Source organism: Castor canadensis, chromosome 13, assembly GCF_047511655.1.
Source record: "Castor canadensis chromosome 13, mCasCan1.hap1v2, whole genome shotgun sequence".
Lineage (NCBI taxonomy): Eukaryota > Metazoa > Chordata > Mammalia > Rodentia > Castoridae > Castor > Castor canadensis.
Genome location: NC_133398.1, coordinates 100080401 through 100102821, shown reverse-complemented (window position 1 = coordinate 100102821; position 22421 = coordinate 100080401).

The following is a 22421-nucleotide window of genomic DNA, read 5'->3' as shown; positions in this document are numbered from 1 at the left end:
ATCATACTTGCAGTTAAACTCAGGACCTTATAGTGCCTATGCAGGTGCCCTTGAGTCACCCTCCCAGCCCCTTTTTGCTAGTTAAGTTTGATATCACGTCTTCCTTGTATGTCACATTTTCTGTGATGTAGTGAGGTATTTATAAAATTTATATGTTTCTGAATTATTTCCTTAATTTTTCATTTCCATGGTAATTCTATTTTTAGACGTTATTCATGTATACAAGACATTATTCTTTCCAAATTAGTCATTGTTGACTCCTGCATTCACAATATACGTTTCACTACAAAAAATATTTCTCTCTATGTATTTCATTATATTTTCTATATCTATAAGCATATATATTTTATTATTGTATATATCTACATACATATTTGTATATAAATATCTCCTATGTCATATCTCTAATATGTGGAAATTTTTCTTGTCTTTTCTAGGCTACTCTGGTCTGGGAAATATGTATCCATCCTTGCAGTTTTCATTGTGGTGGTCAACCTCCACAAAATTCTGCATTTTCCTGTTCATCATCCTAAGGACAATGTTGAATAGGCAGAGTTTGTAATTCTATAAATTCTAGGTAAGCGAGTTTCCATTTTCTTGGTATTGATGGAATTTATGTTAATTTAGTAGATAGAGATCAATAGATTAAACAGGGATTGGCATCTTTCATTTATAATCATTCTGGTATTTGCCGGAATATCTGTATAGTGTCTGCGGGTATTCTTCCTTGTTTTGTGAAATCAGACGTTATTTATTGAACAGGAGTTTGTCTTAACTATGTGTCACCCTACACATGATCCTTCCAAATTAGTGTTAGTCTTTTCTACCACAGTATATTTTACATCCAGAGATGAGTATGCATAACTTAATGATTTGTATTAATGATCAATATCCTAGTCTGGGCTCCTTGTGGTATGGGGCTCTCTTGGGTGTCCTTCTCCTTGTGATGGAATAATAGCCCTTAAATTTTTAAGATTTTACTCAGTATCATTTGGCTAAGTTTCACTGATAGGTTAGTCTTATTTTCACCTGTACCTTACTTTTTTCCCTGTTTCATGATTTTTTAGAATTTACCTTATTTTCAACTTGGAAATTCCAATACAGTATTTCCAAATAGTATGATTGCTATCTGCAAGAATAGTTTTGTCATTTATGTTCGGTTCAATATTTCTCTTTGTCAATTTACCCTCCTTGCTCTCAAATTTAAAAAGTTGTCATTGTGTTACCAGAAAATTTTTGAGTTCTCTCTAGTCCTGTTTAACTACCAGATACACAGTTCTTAAGAGCCAGTCGAAACAATTTCAACGTTTTTTCCCCAAATACTTTCTTATTTCCTTTTCAAAATTTCGGTGTAATTTTGTGATTCTCCTGTATTTGGAAATAATATGTAGCATATATCTGTATCTAAATAGATGTAGAGGGTGATTTGTAAATTTGTGTTTTCTCATATTTTTTCCAAATTTTTGTGATTTTGTTGTAGTATGTATAAACTTATGTGATTAGATTATTTTCTTTCTTCGTAAAAATACAAGGATGAAGTTCTCCCTTTTATCTAACGTGTACATCGATGTGTATTTATGTGTCACCTATGTTACCATTTATTTTATAGTATGTATTTATTTTTTAATTTCATTTTTGTTATCTATATATTTTTCCTAAATATTGGAGTGTTGCGTGATAAGTTTCAAATTTATGTGTCCTTTTTTGAAAATCCTTACTTAGCTAAATTTCTCATTTCTGTTGCAGTCAATCTGTGAGCACCTTAAAATTCTTTCTCATTGTGACATCATAAAATTTTTCATACTTCAATGTTCTGTTAGGAATTCCCATAAAAGCGATTCTTTAACACCCAGGAAAAAGCACTCCAACAATTGACCTTTCCAATGTCATACATGATTCATCACTCATTTTATACTTGTATGGCATTCACACTTAATTCCTAACAAGTAAGATATATGGGGCACACCTAAATTTTGATATACTTTTCAGTCATGTTCATGCTCATTTCTGGATGGTAATTTCAATATGCAGCTTCTTCACAATTATCTGTATTGGCAATCTACCTTTAAAAGTTTTTACCTCACCACTCTCATGCATATTTCTCCATGCACATTACTAAATATTTTCCAAATTGTATAACTTAATATCGGAAGGCATTTTCTACATTTTGCCTGCACTTTTCTATCACAGTTTCGGTGAACATTGAGGTTATATCAAAGAGTGCAAAATGTCCTCAACTTTAGAGGTTTCCTTATGTGTTCCGCAATTTGCTGAAATATTATTTTTCTAGGTTCTTTTCATAGTAGCAAGCATGGATATGACGGCTGAAATTTAATTGTCTCGACTTATGTTTTGCTACAAAATGTTGATTGAATTTTAATTACTTCATTTCCTTGCAGATAAATTGGTATATGACACCTGACTATGGCATATTTGTTAATAATCATTCATATATGTGGCATTGAGGGTTATCTTTATGCATTCTAACAAGTGTCACTTCCTTTCAAAATCTAGTCAATATCGTGAATTTTACCGAGTTCCTGATAATTATTTTCTTACTGTTATGTCTTCTTTGAAGTGACTCCTTCTTACTAAAGTCACGTCATATCACATTCTCTGGATATGTCTTGAGTCTTCATTACCTATATTTTTCTAGTAGTTTCTATTTTGTTAACTTATTTCCTATCCACATGTTCTTTATTAAGAGTGTGAAAGTCCACATTTAAAAGCAAAAGGCAGTTTTATTTCTTAAGGTGTTCTTCTAAGAGTAAAATGTCCTTTGAAATGGTCTTCATTAAGAAAGTAAAAGTATTTAATAACAATTTCTTTTTGCCTACCAATTGCACTAATTCTTCCTTTTACTTTCTGCTTGAAAATTAATATAATACTGTAACTTTTGATATTATGAGAGTATCTATGAGTCCTGTTAACAACAATTGACCTGTTTATTCCAGGCGGATTCATGGCAATCTTTTACATTTTTCTGGTAGTGGTAAGATATGGAGATGTCTTATTATCTCATGGTTATTTATTAGGAACTCTGTTTGGAAGAGAGGCTTTTTTGAAATCGAAAAAACCCACCTAAATACACTACAAGCCAATACCTGTTCATTTCAGTTCACTTGAACAGACTACTATATTCAGAATTCTCCGTTTCTAAAAACGATGGGTAACAGCTTGTCTTTACCTTATCAATTCTTAGGAAGGCAAGTCAGGACTTTTATGAAACGGGCAACTTAACTCATTTTGAAAAGTTATAACATAAGTTGTGCTTTGGGAAGTTACCCACTAGATTATATGTAAAGTTAAGAAACTGGCAGTTTATATTTTCTGGAGACGAACATCAATTAAAAATGCTGTGGGAACATTAAATTGAAAAAATACCTAGTGTACCTATCAAATATCGTGTTACTACTATATGTTAACTGTACTAAATATGGATTTGCTAGATGACTGGATTATTTTCAAGGGGCTGCTGAATGCAGTGGTTACACACATCACGTGGAAAACAGAATTTCGAGGACACTTCAGTCATTACAAAGGCAGAGACAATCAAGTGGTCACAGTTTTCTATGCCAATGTGGCCAGTACTTCTAAAGTTTATACAAAGGGAATTATAAAACTACAAGGAAACCCCATGTCAAAAAACATTTCACAACACGAATGACGTTAATATGAAAAGAAGAAGCAAACTATTTTCATCATACTTGCAGTTAAACTCAGGACCTTATACTGCCTATGCAGGTGCCCTTGAGTCACCCTCCCAGCCCCTTTTTGCTGGTTAAGTTTGATATCACGTCTTCCTTGTATGTCACATTTTCTGTGATGTAGTGAGGTATTTATAAAATTTATATGTTTCTGAATTATTTCCTTAATTTTTCATTTCCATGGTAATTCGATTTTTAGAAGTTATTCATGTATACAAGACATTATATTATTCTTTCCACATTAGTCATTGTTGACTCCTGCATTCACAATATACGTTTCACTACAAAAAATATTTCTCTCTGTGTATTTCATTATATTTTCTATATCTATAAGCATATATATTTTATTATTGTATATATCTACATACATATTTGTATATAAATATCTCCTATGTCATATCTCTAATATGTGGAAAATTTTCTTGTCTTTTCTTGGCTACTCTGGTCTGGGAAATATGTATCCATCCTTGCAGTTTTCATTGTGGTGGTCAACCTCCACAAAATTCTGCATTTTCCTGTTCATCATCCTAAGGACAATGTTGAATAGGCAGAGTTTGTAATTCTATAAATTCTAGGTAAGAGAGTTTCCATTTTCTTGGTATTGATGGAATTTATGTTAATTTAGTAGATAGAGATCAATAGATTAAACAGGGATTGGCATCTTTCATTTATAATCATTCTGGTATTTGCCGGAATATCTGTATAGTGTCTGCGGGTATTCTTCCTTGTTTTGTGAAATCAGACGTTATTTATTGAACAGGAGTTTGTCTTAACTATGTGTCACCCTACCCATGATCCTTCCAAATTAGTGTTAGTCTTTTCTATCACAGTATATTTTACATCCAGAGAAGAGTATGCATAACTTAATGATTTGTATTAATGATCAATATCCTAGTCTGGGCTCCTTGTGGTATGGGGCTCTCTTGGGTGTCCTTCTCCTTGTGATGGAATAATAGCCCTTAAATTTTTAAGATTTTACTCAGTATCATTTGGCTAAGTTTCACTGATAGGTTAGTCTTATTTTCACCTGTACCTTACTTTTTTCCCTGTTTCATGATTTTTTAGAATTTACCTTATTTTCAACTTGGAAATTCCAATACAGTATTTCCAAATAGTATGATTGCTATCTGCAAGAATCGTTTTGTCATTTATGTTCGGTTCAATATTTCTCTTTGTCAATTTACCCTCCTTGCTCTCAAATTTAAAAAGTTGTCATTGTGTTACCAGAAAATTTTTGAGTTCTCTCTAGTCCTGTTTAACTACCAGATACACAGTTCTGAAGAGCCAGCCCAAACAACTTCAACGTTTTTTCCCCAAATACTTTCTTATTTCCTTTTCAAAATTTCGGTGTAATTTTGTGATTCTCCTGTATTTGGAAATAATATGTAGCATATATCTGTATCTAAATAGATGTAGAGGGTGATTTTTAAATTTGTGTTTTCTCATAGTTTTTCCAAATTTTTGTGATTTTGTTGTAGTATGTATAAACTTATGTGATTAGATTATTTTCTTTCTTCGTAAAAATACAAGGATGAAGTTCTCCCTTTTATCTAACGTGTACATCGATGTGTATTTATGTGTCACCTATGTGACCATTTATTTTATAGTATGTATTTATTTTTTAATTTCATTTTTGTTATCTATATATTTTTCCTAAATATTGGAGTGTAGTGTGATAAGTTTCAAATTTATGTGTCCTTTTTTGAAAATCCTTACTTAGCTAAATTTCTCATTTCTGTTGCAGTCAATCTGTGAGCACTTTAAAATTCTTTCTCATTGTGACATCATAAAATTTTTCATACTTCAATGTTCTGTTAGGAATTCCCATAAAAGCGATTCTTTAACACCCAGGAAAAAGCACTCCAACAATTGACCTTTCCAATGTCATACATGATTCATCACTCATTTTATACTTGTATTGCATTCACACTTAATTCCTAACAAGTAAGATATATGGGGCACACCTAAATTTTGATATACTTTTCAGTCATGTTCATGCTCATTTCTGGATGGTAATTTCAATATGCAGCTTCTTCACAATTATCTGTATTGGCAATCTACCTTTAAAGGTTTTTACCTCACCACTCTCATGCATATTTCTCCATGCACATTACTAAATATTTTCCAAATTGTATAACTTAATATCGGAAGGCATTTTCTACATTTTGCCTGCACTTTTCTATCACAGTTTCGGTGAACATTGAGGTTATATCAAAGAGTGCAAAATGTCCTCAACTTTAGAGGTTTCCTTATGTGTTCCGCAATTTGCTGAAATATTATTTTTCTAGGTTCTTTTCATATTAGCAAGCATGGATATGACGGCTGAAATTTAATTGTCTCGGCTTATGTTTTGCTACAAAATGTTGATTGAATTTTAATTACTTCATTTTCTTGCAGATAAATTGGTATATGACACCTGACTATGGCATATTTGTTAATAATCATTCATATATGTGGCATTGAGGGTTATCTTTATGCATTCTAACAAGTGTCACTTCCTTTCAAAATCTAGTCAATATCGTGAATTTTACCGAGTTCCTGATAATTATTTTCTTACTGTTATGTCTTCTTTGAAGTGACTCCTTCTTACTAAAGTCACGTCATATCACATTCTCTGGATATGTCTTGAGTCTTCATTACCTATATTTTTCTAGTAGTTTCTATTTTGTTAACTTATTTCCTATCCACATGTTCTTTATTAAGAGTGTGAAAGTCCACATTTAAAAGCAAAAGGCAGTTTTATTTCTTAAGGTGTTCTTCTAAGAGTAAAATGTCCTTTGAAATGGTCTTCATTAAGAAAGTAAAAGTATTTAATAACAATTTCTTTTTGCCTACCAATTGCACTAATTCTTCCTTTTACTTTCTGCTTGAAAATTAATATAATACTGTAACTTTTGATATTATGAGAGTATCTATGAGTCCTGTTAACAACAATTGACCTGTTTATTCCAGGCGGATTCATGGCAATCTTTTACATTTTTCTGGTAGTGGTAAGATATGGAGATGTCTTATTATCTCATGGTTATTTATTAGGAACTCTGTTTGGAAGAGAGGCTTTTTTGAAATCGAAAAAACCCACCTAAATACACTACAAGCCAATACCTGTTCATTTCAGTTCACTTGAACAGACTACTATATTCAGAATTCTCCGTTTCTAAAAACGATGGGTAACAGCTTGTCTTTACCTTGTCAATTCTTAGGAAGGCAAGTCAGGACTTTTATGAAACGGGCAACTTAACTCATTTTGAAAAGTTATAACATAAGTTGTGCTTTGGGAAGTTACCCACTAGATTATATGTAAAGTTAAGAAACTGGCAGTTTATATTTTCTGGAGACCAACATCAATTAAAAATGCTGTGGGAACATTAAATTGAAAAAATACCTAGTGTACCTATCAAATATCGTGTTACTACTATATGTTAACTGTACTAAATATGGATTTGCTAGATGACTGGATTATTTTCAAGGGGCTGCTGAATGCAGTGGTTACACACATCACGTGGAAAACAGAATTTCGAGGACACTTCAGTCATTACAAAGGCAGAGACAATCAAGTGGTCACTGTTTTCTATGCCAATGTGGCCAGTACTTCTAAAGTTTATACAAAGGGAATTATAAAACTACAAGGAAACCCCATGTCAAAAAACATTTCACAACACGAATGACGTTAATATGAAAAGAAGAAGCAAACTATTTTCATCATACTTGCAGTTAAACTCAGGACCTTATACTGCCTATGCAGGTGCCCTTGAGTCACCCTCCCAGCCCCTTTTTGCTGGTTAAGTTTGATATCACGTCTTCCTTGTATGTCACATTTTCTGTGATGTAGTGAGGTATTTATAAAATTTATATGTTTCTGAATTATTTCCTTAATTTTTCATTTCCATGGTAATTCTATTTTTAGAAGTTATTCATGTATACAAGACATTATATTATTCTTTCCAAATTAGTCATTGTTGACTCCTGCATTCACAATATACGTTTCACTACAAAAAATATTTCTCTCTGTGTATTTCATTATATTTTCTATATCTATAAGCATATATATTTTATTATTGTATATATCTACATACATATTTGTATATAAATATCTCCTATGTCATATCTCTAATATGTGGAAATTTTTCTTGTCTTTTCTAGGCTACTCTGGTCTGGGAAATATGTATCCATCCTTGCAGTTTTCATTGTGGTGGTCAACCTCCACAAAATTCTGCATTTTCCTGTTCATCATCCTAAGGACAATGTTGAATAGGCAGAGTTTGTAATTCTATAAATTCTAGGTAAGAGAGTTTCCATTTTCTTGGTATTGATGGAATTTATGTTAATTTAGTAGATAGAGATCAATAGATTAAACAGGGATTGGCATCTTTCATTTATAATCATTCTGGTATTTGCCGGAATATCTGTATAGTGTCTGCGGGTATTCTTCCTTGTTTTGTGAAATCAGACGTTATTTATTGAACAGGAGTTTGTCTTAACTATGTGTCACCCTACCCATGATCCTTCCAAATTAGTGTTAGTCTTTTCTATCACAGTATATTTTACATCCAGACAAGAGTATGCATAACTTAATGATTTGTATTAATGATCAATATCCTAGTCTGGGCTCCTTGTGGTATGGGGCTCTCTTGGGTGTCCTTCTCCTTGTGATGGAATAATAGCCCTTAAATTTTTAAGATTTTACTCAGTATCATTTGGCTAAGTTTCACTGATAGGTTAGTCTTATTTTCACCTGTACCTTACTTTTTTCCCTGTTTCATGATTTTTTAGAATTTACCTTATTTTCAACTTGGAAATTCCAATACAGTATTTCCAAATAGTATGATTGCTATCTGCAAGAATCGTTTTGTCATTTATGTTCGGTTCAATATTTCTCTTTGTCAATTTACCCTCCTTGCTCTCAAATTTAAAAAGTTGTCATTGTGTTACCAGAAAATTTTTGAGTTCTCTCTAGTCCTGTTTAACTACCAGATACACAGTTCTGAAGAGCCAGCCCAAACAACTTCAACGTTTTTTCCCCAAATACTTTCTTATTTCCTTTTCAAAATTTCGGTGTAATTTTGTGATTCTCCTGTATTTGGAAATAATATGTAGCATATATCTGTATCTAAATAGATGTAGAGGGTGATTTTTAAATTTGTGTTTTCTCATAGTTTTTCCAAATTTTTGTGATTTTGTTGTAGTATGTATAAACTTATGTGATTAGATTATTTTCTTTCTTCGTAAAAATACAAGGATGAAGTTCTCCCTTTTATCTAACGTGTACATCGATGTGTATTTATGTGTCACCTATGTGACCATTTATTTTATAGTATGTATTTATTTTTTAATTTCATTTTTGTTATCTATATATTTTTCCTAAATATTGGAGTGTAGCGTGATAAGTTTCAAATTTATGTGTCCTTTTTTGAAAATCCTTACTTAGCTAAATTTCTCATTTCTGTTGCAGTCAATCTGTGAGCACTTTAAAATTCTTTCTCATTGTGACATCATAAAATTTTTCATACTTCAATGTTCTGTTAGGAATTCCCATAAAAGCGATTCTTTAACACCCAGGAAAAAGCACTCCAACAATTGACCTTTCCAATGTCATACATGATTCATCACTCATTTTATACTTGTATGGCATTCACACTTAATTCCTAACAAGTAAGATATATGGGGCACACCTAAATTTTGATATACTTTTCAGTCATGTTCATGCTCATTTCTGGATGGTAATTTCAATATGCAGCTTCTTCACAATTATCTGTATTGGCAATCTACCTTTAAAAGTTTTTACCTCACCACTCTCATGCATATTTCTCCATGCACATTACTAAATATTTTCCAAATTGTATAACTTAATATCGGAAGGCATTTTCTACATTTTGCCTGCACTTTTCTATCACAGTTTCGGTGAACATTGAGGTTATATCAAAGCCTGCAAAATGTCCTCAACTTTAGAGGTTTCCTTATGTGTTCCGCAATTTGCTGAAATATTATTTTTCTAGGTTCTTTTCATAGTAGCAAGCATGGATATGACGGCTGAAATTTAATTGTCTCGACTTATGTTTTGCTACAAAATGTTGATTGAATTTTAATTACTTCATTTTCTTGCAGATAAATTGGTATATGACACCTGACTATGGCATATTTGTTAATAATCATTCATATATGTGGCATTGAGGGTTATCTTTATGCATTCTAACAAGTGTCACTTCCTTTCAAAATCTAGTCAATATCGTGAATTTTACCGAGTTCCTGATAATTATTTTCTTACTGTTATGTCTTCTTTGAAGTGACTCCTTCTTACTAAAGTCACGTCATATCACATTCTCTGGATATGTCTTGAGTCTTCATTACCTATATTTTTCTATTAGTTTCTATTTTGTTAACTTATTTCCTATCCACATGTTCTTTATTAAGAGTGTGAAAGTCCACATTTAAAAGCAAAAGGCAGTTTTATTTCTTAAGGTGTTCTTCTAAGAGTAAAATGTCCTTTGAAATGGTCTTCATTAAGAAAGTAAAAGTATTTAATAACAATTTCTTTTTGCCTACCAATTGCACTAATTCTTCCCTTTACTTTCTGCTTGAAAATTAATATAATACTGTAACTTTTGATATTATGAGAGTATCTATGAGTCCTGTTAACAACAATTGACCTGTTTATTCCAGGCGGATTCATGGCAATCTTTTACATTTTTCTGGTAGTGGTAAGATATGGAGATGTCTTATTATCTCATGGTTATTTATTAGGACCTCTATTTGGAAGAGAGGCTTTTTTGAAATCGAAAAAACCCACCTAAATACACTACAAGCCAATACCTGTTCATTTCAGTTCACTTGAACAGACTACTATATTCAGAATTCTCCGTTTCTAAAAACGATGGGTAACAGCTTGTCTTTACCTTGTCAATTCTTAGGAAGGCAAGTCAGGACTTTTATGAAACGGGCAACTTAACTCATTTTGAAAAGTTATAACATAAGTTGTGCTTTGGGAAGTTAACCACTAGATTATATGTAAAGTTAAGAAACTGGCAGTTTATATTTTCTGGAGACCAACATCAATTAAAAATGCTGTGGGAACATTAAATTGAAAAAATACCTAGTGTACCTATCAAATATCGTGTTACTACTATATGTTAACTGTACTAAATATGGATTTGCTAGATGACTGGATTATTTTCAAGGGGCTGCTGAATGCAGTGGTTACACACATCACGTGGAAAACAGAATTTCGAGGACACTTCAGTCATTACAAAGGCAGAGACAATCAAGTGGTCACAGTTTTCTATGCCAATGTGGCCAGTACTTCTAAAGTTTATACAAAGGGAATTATAAAACTACAAGGAAACCCCATGTCAAAAAACATTTCACAACACGAATGACGTTAATATGAAAAGAAGAAGCAAACTATTTTCATCATACTTGCAGTTAAACTCAGGACCTTATAGTGCCTATGCAGGTGCCCTTGAGTCACCCTCCCAGCCCCTTTTTGCTAGTTAAGTTTGATATCACGTCTTCCTTGTATGTCACATTTTCTGTGATGTAGTGAGGTATTTATAAAATTTATATGTTTCTGAATTATTTCCTTAATTTTTCATTTCCATGGTAATTCTATTTTTAGACGTTATTCATGTATACAAGACATTATTCTTTCCAAATTAGTCATTGTTGACTCCTGCATTCACAATATACGTTTCACTACAAAAAATATTTCTCTCTATGTATTTCATTATATTTTCTATATCTATAAGCATATATATTTTATTATTGTATATATCTACATACATATTTGTATATAAATATCTCCTATGTCATATCTCTAATATGTGGAAATTTTTCTTGTCTTTTCTAGGCTACTCTGGTCTGGGAAATATGTATCCATCCTTGCAGTTTTCATTGTGGTGGTCAACCTCCACAAAATTCTGCATTTTCCTGTTCATCATCCTAAGGACAATGTTGAATAGGCAGAGTTTGTAATTCTATAAATTCTAGGTAAGCGAGTTTCCATTTTCTTGGTATTGATGGAATTTATGTTAATTTAGTAGATAGAGATCAATAGATTAAACAGGGATTGGCATCTTTCATTTATAATCATTCTGGTATTTGCCGGAATATCTGTATAGTGTCTGCGGGTATTCTTCCTTGTTTTGTGAAATCAGACGTTATTTATTGAACAGGAGTTTGTCTTAACTATGTGTCACCCTACACATGATCCTTCCAAATTAGTGTTAGTCTTTTCTACCACAGTATATTTTACATCCAGAGATGAGTATGCATAACTTAATGATTTGTATTAATGATCAATATCCTAGTCTGGGCTCCTTGTGGTATGGGGCTCTCTTGGGTGTCCTTCTCCTTGTGATGGAATAATAGCCCTTAAATTTTTAAGATTTTACTCAGTATCATTTGGCTAAGTTTCACTGATAGGTTAGTCTTATTTTCACCTGTACCTTACTTTTTTCCCTGTTTCATGATTTTTTAGAATTTACCTTATTTTCAACTTGGAAATTCCAATACAGTATTTCCAAATAGTATGATTGCTATCTGCAAGAATAGTTTTGTCATTTATGTTCGGTTCAATATTTCTCTTTGTCAATTTACCCTCCTTGCTCTCAAATTTAAAAAGTTGTCATTGTGTTACCAGAAAATTTTTGAGTTCTCTCTAGTCCTGTTTAACTACCAGATACACAGTTCTTAAGAGCCAGTCGAAACAATTTCAACGTTTTTTCCCCAAATACTTTCTTATTTCCTTTTCAAAATTTCGGTGTAATTTTGTGATTCTCCTGTATTTGGAAATAATATGTAGCATATATCTGTATCTAAATAGATGTAGAGGGTGATTTGTAAATTTGTGTTTTCTCATATTTTTTCCAAATTTTTGTGATTTTGTTGTAGTATGTATAAACTTATGTGATTAGATTATTTTCTTTCTTCGTAAAAATACAAGGATGAAGTTCTCCCTTTTATCTAACGTGTACATCGATGTGTATTTATGTGTCACCTATGTTACCATTTATTTTATAGTATGTATTTATTTTTTAATTTCATTTTTGTTATCTATATATTTTTCCTAAATATTGGAGTGTTGCGTGATAAGTTTCAAATTTATGTGTCCTTTTTTGAAAATCCTTACTTAGCTAAATTTCTCATTTCTGTTGCAGTCAATCTGTGAGCACCTTAAAATTCTTTCTCATTGTGACATCATAAAATTTTTCATACTTCAATGTTCTGTTAGGAATTCCCATAAAAGCGATTCTTTAACACCCAGGAAAAAGCACTCCAACAATTGACCTTTCCAATGTCATACATGATTCATCACTCATTTTATACTTGTATGGCATTCACACTTAATTCCTAACAAGTAAGATATATGGGGCACACCTAAATTTTGATATACTTTTCAGTCATGTTCATGCTCATTTCTGGATGGTAATTTCAATATGCAGCTTCTTCACAATTATCTGTATTGGCAATCTACCTTTAAAGGTTTTTACCTCACCACTCTCATGCATATTTCTCCATGCACATTACTAAATATTTTCCAAATTGTATAACTTAATATCGGAAGGCATTTTCTACATTTTGCCTGCACTTTTCTATCACAGTTTCGGTGAACATTGAGGTTATATCAAAGCCTGCAAAATGTCCTCAACTTTAGAGGTTTCCTTATGTGTTCCGCAATTTGCTGAAATATTATTTTTCTAGGTTCTTTTCATAGTAGCAAGCATGGATATGACGGCTGAAATTTAATTGTCTCGACTTATGTTTTGCTACAAAATGTTGATTGAATTTTAATTACTTCATTTTCTTGCAGATAAATTGGTATATGACACCTGACTATGGCATATTTGTTAATAATCATTCATATATGTGGCATTGAGGGTTTTCTTTATGCATTCTAACAAGTGTCACTTCCTTTCAAAATCTAGTCAATATCGTGAATTTTACCGAGTTCCTGATAATTATTTTCTTACTGTTATGTCTTCTTTGAAGTGACTCCTTCTTACTAAAGTCACGTCATATCACATTCTCTGGATATGTCTTGAGTCTTCATTACCTATATTTTTCTATTAGTTTCTATTTTGTTAACTTATTTCCTATCCACATGTTCTTTATTAAGAGTGTGAAAGTCCACATTTAAAAGCAAAAGGCAGTTTTATTTCTTAAGGTGTTCTTCTAAGAGTAAAATGTCCTTTGAAATGGTCTTCATTAAGAAAGTAAAAGTATTTAATAACAATTTCTTTTTGCCTACCAATTGCACTAATTCTTCCTTTTACTTTCTGCTTGAAAATTAATATAATACTGTAACTTTTGATATTATGAGAGTATCTATGAGTCCTGTTAACAACAATTGACCTGTTTATTCCAGGCGGATTCATGGCAATCTTTTACATTTTTCTGGTAGTGGTAAGATATGGAGATGTCTTATTATCTCATGGTTATTTATTAGGACCTCTATTTGGAAGAGAGGCTTTTTTGAAATCGAAAAAACCCACCTAAATACACTACAAGCCAATACCTGTTCATTTCAGTTCACTTGAACAGACTACTATATTCAGAATTCTCCGTTTCTAAAAACGATGGGTAACAGCTTGTCTTTACCTTGTCAATTCTTAGGAAGGCAAGTCAGGACTTTTATGAAACGGGCAACTTAACTCATTTTGAAAAGTTATAACATAAGTTGTGCTTTGGGAAGTTAACCACTAGATTATATGTAAAGTTAAGAAACTGGCAGTTTATATTTTCTGGAGACCAACATCAATTAAAAATGCTGTGGGAACATTAAATTGAAAAAATACCTAGTGTACCTATCAAATATCGTGTTACTACTATATGTTAACTGTACTAAATATGGATTTGCTAGATGACTGGATTATTTTCAAGGGGCTGCTGAATGCAGTGGTTACACACATCACGTGGAAAACAGAATTTCGAGGACACTTCAGTCATTACAAAGGCAGAGACAATCAAGTGGTCACAGTTTTCTATGCCAATGTGGCCAGTACTTCTAAAGTTTATACAAAGGGAATTATAAAACTACAAGGAAACCCCATGTCAAAAAACATTTCACAGCACGAATGACGTTAATATGAAAAGAAGAAGCAAACTATTTTCATCATACTTGCAGTTAAACTCAGGACCTTATAGTGCCTATGCAGGTGCCCTTGAGTCACCCTCCCAGCCCCTTTTTGCTAGTTAAGTTTGATATCACGTCTTCCTTGTATGTCACATTTTCTGTGATGTAGTGAGGTATTTATAAAATTTATATGTTTCTGAATTATTTCCTTAATTTTTCATTTCCATGGTAATTCTATTTTTAGACGTTATTCATGTATACAAGACATTATATTATTCTTTCCAAATTAGTCATTGTTGACTCCTGCATTCACAATATACGTTTCACTACAAAAAATATTTCTCTCTATGTATTTCATTATATTTTCTATATCTATAAGCATATATATTTTATTATTGTATATATCTACATACATATTTGTATATAAATATCTCCTATGTCATATCTCTAATATGTGGAAATTTTTCTTGTCTTTTCTAGGCTACTCTGGTCTGGGAAATATGTATCCATCCTTGCAGTTTTCATTGTGGTGGTCAACCTCCACAAAATTCTGCATTTTCCTGTTCATCATCCTAAGGACAATGTTGAATAGGCAGAGTTTGTAATTCTATAAATTCTAGGTAAGCGAGTTTCCATTTTCTTGGTATTGATGGAATTTATGTTAATTTAGTAGATAGAGATCAATAGATTAAACAGGGATTGGCATCTTTCATTTATAATCATTCTGGTATTTGCCGGAATATCTGTATAGTGTCTGCGGGTATTCTTCCTTGTTTTGTGAAATCAGACGTTATTTATTGAACAGGAGTTTGTCTTAACTATGTGTCACCCTACACATGATCCTTCCAAATTAGTGTTAGTCTTTTCTACCACAGTATATTTTACATCCAGAGATGAGTATGCATAACTTAATGATTTGTATTAATGATCAATATCCTAGTCTGGGCTCCTTGTGGTATGGGGCTCTCTTGGGTGTCCTTCTCCTTGTGATGGAATAATAGCCCTTAAATTTTTAAGATTTTACTCAGTATCATTTGGCTAAGTTTCACTGATAGATTAGTCTTATTTTCACCTGTACCTTACTTTTTTCCCTGTTTCATGATTTTTTAGAATTTACCTTATTTTCAACTTGGAAATTCCAATACAGTATTTCCAAATAGTATGATTGCTATCTGCAAGAATAGTTTTGTCATTTATGTTCGGTTCAATATTTCTCTTTGTCAATTTACCCTCCTTGCTCTCAAATTTAAAAAGTTGTCATTGTGTTACCAGAAAATTTTTGAGTTCTCTCTAGTCCTGTTTAACTATCAGATACACAGTTCTGAAGAGCCAGCCCAAACAACTTCAACGTTTTTTCCCCAAATACTTTCTTATTTCCTTTTCAAAATTTCGGTGTAATTTTGTGATTCTCCTGTATTTGGAAATAATATGTAGCATATATCTGTATCTAAATAGATGTAGAGGGTGATTTGTAAATTTGTGTTTTCTCATAGTTTTTCCAAATTTTTGTGATTTTGTTGTAGTATGTATAAACTTATGTGATTAGATTATTTTCTTTCTTCGTAAAAATACAAGGATGAAGTTCTCCCTTTTATCTAACGTGTACATCGATGTGTATTTATGTGTCACCTATGTGACCATTTATTTTATAGTATGTATTTATTTTTTAATTGCATTTTTGTTATCTATATATTTTTCCTAAATATTGGAATGTAGCGTGATAAGTTTCAAATTTATATGTCCTTTTTTGAAAATCCTTACTTAGCTAAATTTCTCATTTCTGTTGCAGGCAATCTGTGAGCACTTTAAAATTCTTTCTCATTGTGACATCATAAAATTTTTCATACTTCAATGTTCTGTTAGGAATTCCCATAAAAGCGATTCTTTAACACCCAGGAAAAAGCACTCCAACAATTGACCTTTCCAATGTCATACATGATTCATCACTCATTTTATACTTGTATGGCATTCACACTTAATTCCTAACAAGTAAGATATATGGGGCACACCTAAATTTTGATATACTTTTCAGTCATGTTCATGCTCATTTCTGGATGGTAATTTCAATATGCAGCTTCTTCACAATTATCTGTATTGGCAATCTACCTTTAAAGGTTTTTACCTCACCACTCTCATGTATATTTCTCCATGCACATTACTAAATATTTTACAAATTGTATAACTTAATATCGGAAGGCATTTTCTACATTTTGCCTGCACTTTTCTATCACAGTTTCGGTGAACATTGAGGTTATATCAAAGCCTGCAATATGTCCTCAACTTTAGAGATTTCCTTATGTGTTCCGCAATGTGCTGAAATAGTATTTTTCTAGGTTCTTTTCATATTAGCAAGCATGGATATGACGGCTGAAATTTAATTGTCTCGACTTATGTTTTGCTACAAAATGTTGAATGAATTTTAATTACTTCATTTTCTTGCAGATAAATTGGTATATGACACCTGACTATGGCATATTTGTTAATAATCATTCATATATGTGGCATTGAGGGTTATCTTTATGCATTCTAACAAGTGTCACTTCCTTTCAAAATCTAGTCAATATCGTGAATTTTACCGAGTTCCTGATAATTATTTTCTTACTGTTATGTCTTCTTTGAAGTGACTCCTTCTTACTAAAGTCACGTCATATCACATTCTCTGGATATGTCTTGAGTCTTCATTACCTATATTTTTCTATTTGTTTCTATTTTGTTAACTTATTTCCTATCCACATGTTCTTTATTAAGATTGTGAAAGTCCACATTTAAAAGCAAAAGGCAGTTTTATTTCTTAAGGTGTTCTTCTAAGAGTAAAATATCCTTTGAAATGGTCTTCATTAAGAAAGTAAAAGTATTTAATAACAATTTCTTTTTGCCTACCAATTGCACTAATTATTCCTTTTACTTTCTGCTTGAAAATTAATATAATACTGTAACTTTTGATATTATGAGAGTATCTATGAGTCCTGTTAGCAACAATTGACCTGTTTATTCCAGGCGGATTAATGGCAATCTTTTCATTTTTCTGGTAGTGATAAGATATGGAGATGTCTTATTATCACATGGTTATTTATTAGGAACACTATTTGGAAGAGAGGCTTTTTTGAAATGGAAAAAACCCACCTAAATACACTACAAGCCAATACCTGTTCATTTCAGTTCACTTGAACAGACTACTATATTCAGAATTCTCCGTTTCTAAAAACGATGGGTAACAGCTTGTCTTTACCTTGTCAATTCTTAGGAAGGCAAGTCAGGACTTTTATGAAACGGGCAACTTAACTCATTTTGAAAAGTTATAACATAAGTTGTGCTTTGGGAAGTTACCCACTAGATTATATGTAAAGTTAAGAAACTGGCAGTTTATATTTTCTGGAGACCAACATCAATTAAAAATGCTGTGGGAACATTAAATTGAAAAAATACCTAGTGTACCTATCAAATATCGTGTTACTACTATATGTTAACTGTACTAAATATGGATTTGCTAGATTACTGGATTGTTTTCAAGGGGCTGCTGAATGCAGTGGTTACACACATCACGTGGAAAACAGAATTTCGAGGACACATCAGTCATTACAAAGGCAGAGACAATCAAGTGGTCACAGTTTTCTATGCCAATGTGGCCAGTACTTCTAAAGTTTATACAAAGGGAATTATAAAACTACAAGGAAACCCCATGTCAAAAAACATTTCACAACACGAATGACGTTAATATGGAAAGAAGAAGCAAACTATTTTCATCATACTTGCAGTTAAACTCAGGACCTTATACTGCCTATGCAGGTGCCCTTGAGTCACCCTCCCAGCCCCTTTTTGCTGGTTAAGTTTGATATCACGTCTTCCTTGTATGTCACATTTTCTGTGATGTAGTGAGGTATTTGTAAAATTCATATGTTTCTGAATTATTTCCTTAATTTTTCATTTCCATGGTAATTCTATTTTTAGAAGTTATTCATGTATACAAGACATTATATTATTCTTTCCAAATTAGTCATTGTTGACTCCTGCATTCACAATATACGTTTCACTACAAAAAATATTTCTCTCTGTGTATTTCATTATATTTTCTATATCTATAAGCATATATATTTTATTATTGTATATATCTACATACATATTTGTATATAAATATCTCCTATGTCATATCTCTAATATGTGGAAATTTTTCTTGTCTTTTCTAGGCTACTCTGGTCTGGGAAATATGTATCCATCCTTGCAGTTTTCATTGTGGTGGTCAACCTCCACAAAATTCTGCATTTTCCTGTTCATCATCCTAAGGACAATGTTGAATAGGCAGAGTTTGTAATTCTATAAATTCTAGGTAAGAGAGTTTCCATTTTCTTGGTATTGATGGAATTTATGTTAATTTAGTAGATAGAGATCAATAGATTAAACAGGGATTGGCATCTTTCATTTATAATCATTCTGGTATTTGCCGGAATATCTGTATAGTGTATGCGGGTATTCTTCCTTGTTTTGTGAAATCAGACGTTATTTATTGAACAGGAGTTTGTCTTAACTATGTGTCACCCTACCCATGATCCTTCCAAATTAGTATTAGTCTTTTCTATCACAGTATATTTTACATCCAGAGATGAGTATGCATAACTTAATGATTTGTATTAATGATCAATATCCTAGTCTGGGCTCCTTGTGGTATGGGGCTCTCTTGGGTGTCCTTCTCCTTGTGATGGAATAATAGCCCTTAAATTTTTAAGATTTTACTCAGTATCATTTGGCTAAGTTTCACTGATAGGTTAGTCTTATTTTCACCTGTACCTTACTTTTTTCCCTGTTTCATGATTTTTTAGAATTTACCTTATTTTCAACTTGGAAATTCCAATACAGTATTTCCAAATAGTATGATTGCTATCTGCAAGAATCGTTTTGTCATTTATGTTCGGTTCAATATTTCTCTTTGTCAATTTACCCTCCTTGCTCTCAAATTTAAAAAGTTGTCATTGTGTTACCAGAAAATTTTTGAGTTCTCTCTAGTCCTGTTTAACTACCAGATACACAGTTCTGAAGAGCCAGCCCAAACAACTTCAACGTTTTTTCCCCAAATACTTTCTTATTTCCTTTTCAAAATTTCGGTGTAATTTTGTGATTCTCCTGTATTTGGAAATAATATGTAGCATATATCTGTATCTAAATAGATGTAGAGGGTGATTTTTAAATTTGTGTTTTCTCATAGTTTTTCCAAATTTTTGTGATTTTGTTGTAGTATGTATAAACTTATGTGATTAGATTATTTTCTTTCTTCGTAAAAATACAAGGATGAAGTTCTCCCTTTTATCTAACGTGTACATCGATGTGTATTTATGTGTCACCTATGTGACCATTTATTTTATAGTATGTATTTATTTTTTAATTTCATTTTTGTTATCTATATATTTTTCCTAAATATTGGAGTGTAGCGTGATAAGTTTCAAATTTATGTGTCCTTTTTTGAAAATCCTTACTTAGCTAAATTTCTCATTTCTGTTGCAGGCAATCTGTGAGCACTTTAAAATTCTTTCTCATTGTGACATCATAAAATTTTTCATACTTCAATGTTCTGTTAGGAATTCCCATAAAAGCGATTCTTTAACACCCCGGAAAAAGCACTCCAACAATTGACCTTTCCAATGTCATACATGATTCATCACTCATTTTATACTTGTATGGCATTCACACTTAATTCCTAACAAGTAAGATATATGGGGCACACCTAAATTTTGATATACTTTTCAGTCATGTTCATGCTCATTTCTGGATGGTAATTTCAATATGCAGCTTCTTCACAATTATCTGTATTGGCAATCTACCTTTAAAGGTTTTTACCTCACCACTCTCATGCATATTTCTCCATGCACATTACTAAATATTTTCCAAATTGTATAACTTAATATCGGAAGGCATTTTCTACATTTTGCCTGCACTTTTCTATCACAGTTTCGGTGAACATTGAGGTTATATCAAAGAGTGCAAAATGTCCTCAACTTTAGAGGTTTCCTTATGTGTTCCGCAATTTGCTGAAATATTATTTTTCTAGGTTCTTTTCATAGTAGCAAGCATGGATATGACGGCTGAAATTTAATTGTCTCGACTTATGTTTTGCTACAAAATGTTGATTGAATTTTAATTACTTCATTTTCTTGCCGATAAATTGGTATATGACACCTGACTATGGCATATTTGTTAATAATCATTCATATATGTGGCATTGAGGGTTATCTTTATGCATTCTAACAAGTGTCACTTCCTTTCAAAATCTAGTCAATATCGTGAATTTTACCGAGTTCCTGATAATTATTTTCTTACTGTTATGTCTTCTTTGAAGTGACTCCTTCTTACTAAAGTCACGTCATATCACATTCTCTGGATATGTCTTGAGTCTTCATTACCTATATTTTTCTATTAGTTTCTATTTTGTTAACTTATTTCCTATCCACATGTTCTTTATTAAGAGTGTGAAAGTCCACATTTAAAAGCAAAAGGCAGTTTTATTTCTTAAGGTGTTCTTCTAAGAGTAAAATGTCCTTTGAAATGGTCTTCATTAAGAAAGTAAAAGTATTTAATAACAATTTCTTTTTGCCTACCAATTGCACTAATTCTTCCCTTTACTTTCTGCTTGAAAATTAATATAATACTGTAACTTTTGATATTATGAGAGTATCTATGAGTCCTGTTAACAACAATTGACCTGTTTATTCCAGGCGGATTCATGGCAATCTTTTACATTTTTCTGGTAGTGGTAAGATATGGAGATGTCTTATTATCTCATGGTTATTTATTAGGACCTCTATTTGGAAGAGAGGCTTTTTTGAAATCGAAAAAACCCACCTAAATACACTACAAGCCAATACCTGTTCATTTCAGTTCACTTGAACAGACTACTATATTCAGAATTCTCCGTTTCTAAAAACGATGGGTAACAGCTTGTCTTTACCTTGTCAATTCTTAGGAAGGCAAGTCAGGACTTTTATGAAACGGGCAACTTAACTCATTTTGAAAAGTTATAACATAAGTTGTGCTTTGGGAAGTTAACCACTAGATTATATGTAAAGTTAAGAAACTGGCAGTTTATATTTTCTGGAGACCAACATCAATTAAAAATGCTGTGGGAACATTAAATTGAAAAAATACCTAGTGTACCTATCAAATATCGTGTTACTACTATATGTTAACTGTACTAAATATGGATTTGCTAGATGACTGGATTATTTTCAAGGGGCTGCTGAATGCAGTGGTTACACACATCACGTGGAAAACAGAATTTCGAGGACACTTCAGTCATTACAAAGGCAGAGACAATCAAGTGGTCACAGTTTTCTATGCCAATGTGGCCAGTACTTCTAAAGTTTATACAAAGGGAATTATAAAACTACAAGGAAACCCCATGTCAAAAAACATTTCACAACACGAATGACGTTAATATGAAAAGAAGAAGCAAACTATTTTCATCATACTTGCAGTTAAACTCAGGACCTTATAGTGCCTATGCAGGTGCCCTTGAGTCACCCTCCCAGCCCCTTTTTGCTAGTTAAGTTTGATATCACGTCTTCCTTGTATGTCACATTTTCTGTGATGTAGTGAGGTATTTATAAAATTTATATGTTTCTGAATTATTTCCTTAATTTTTCATTTCCATGGTAATTCTATTT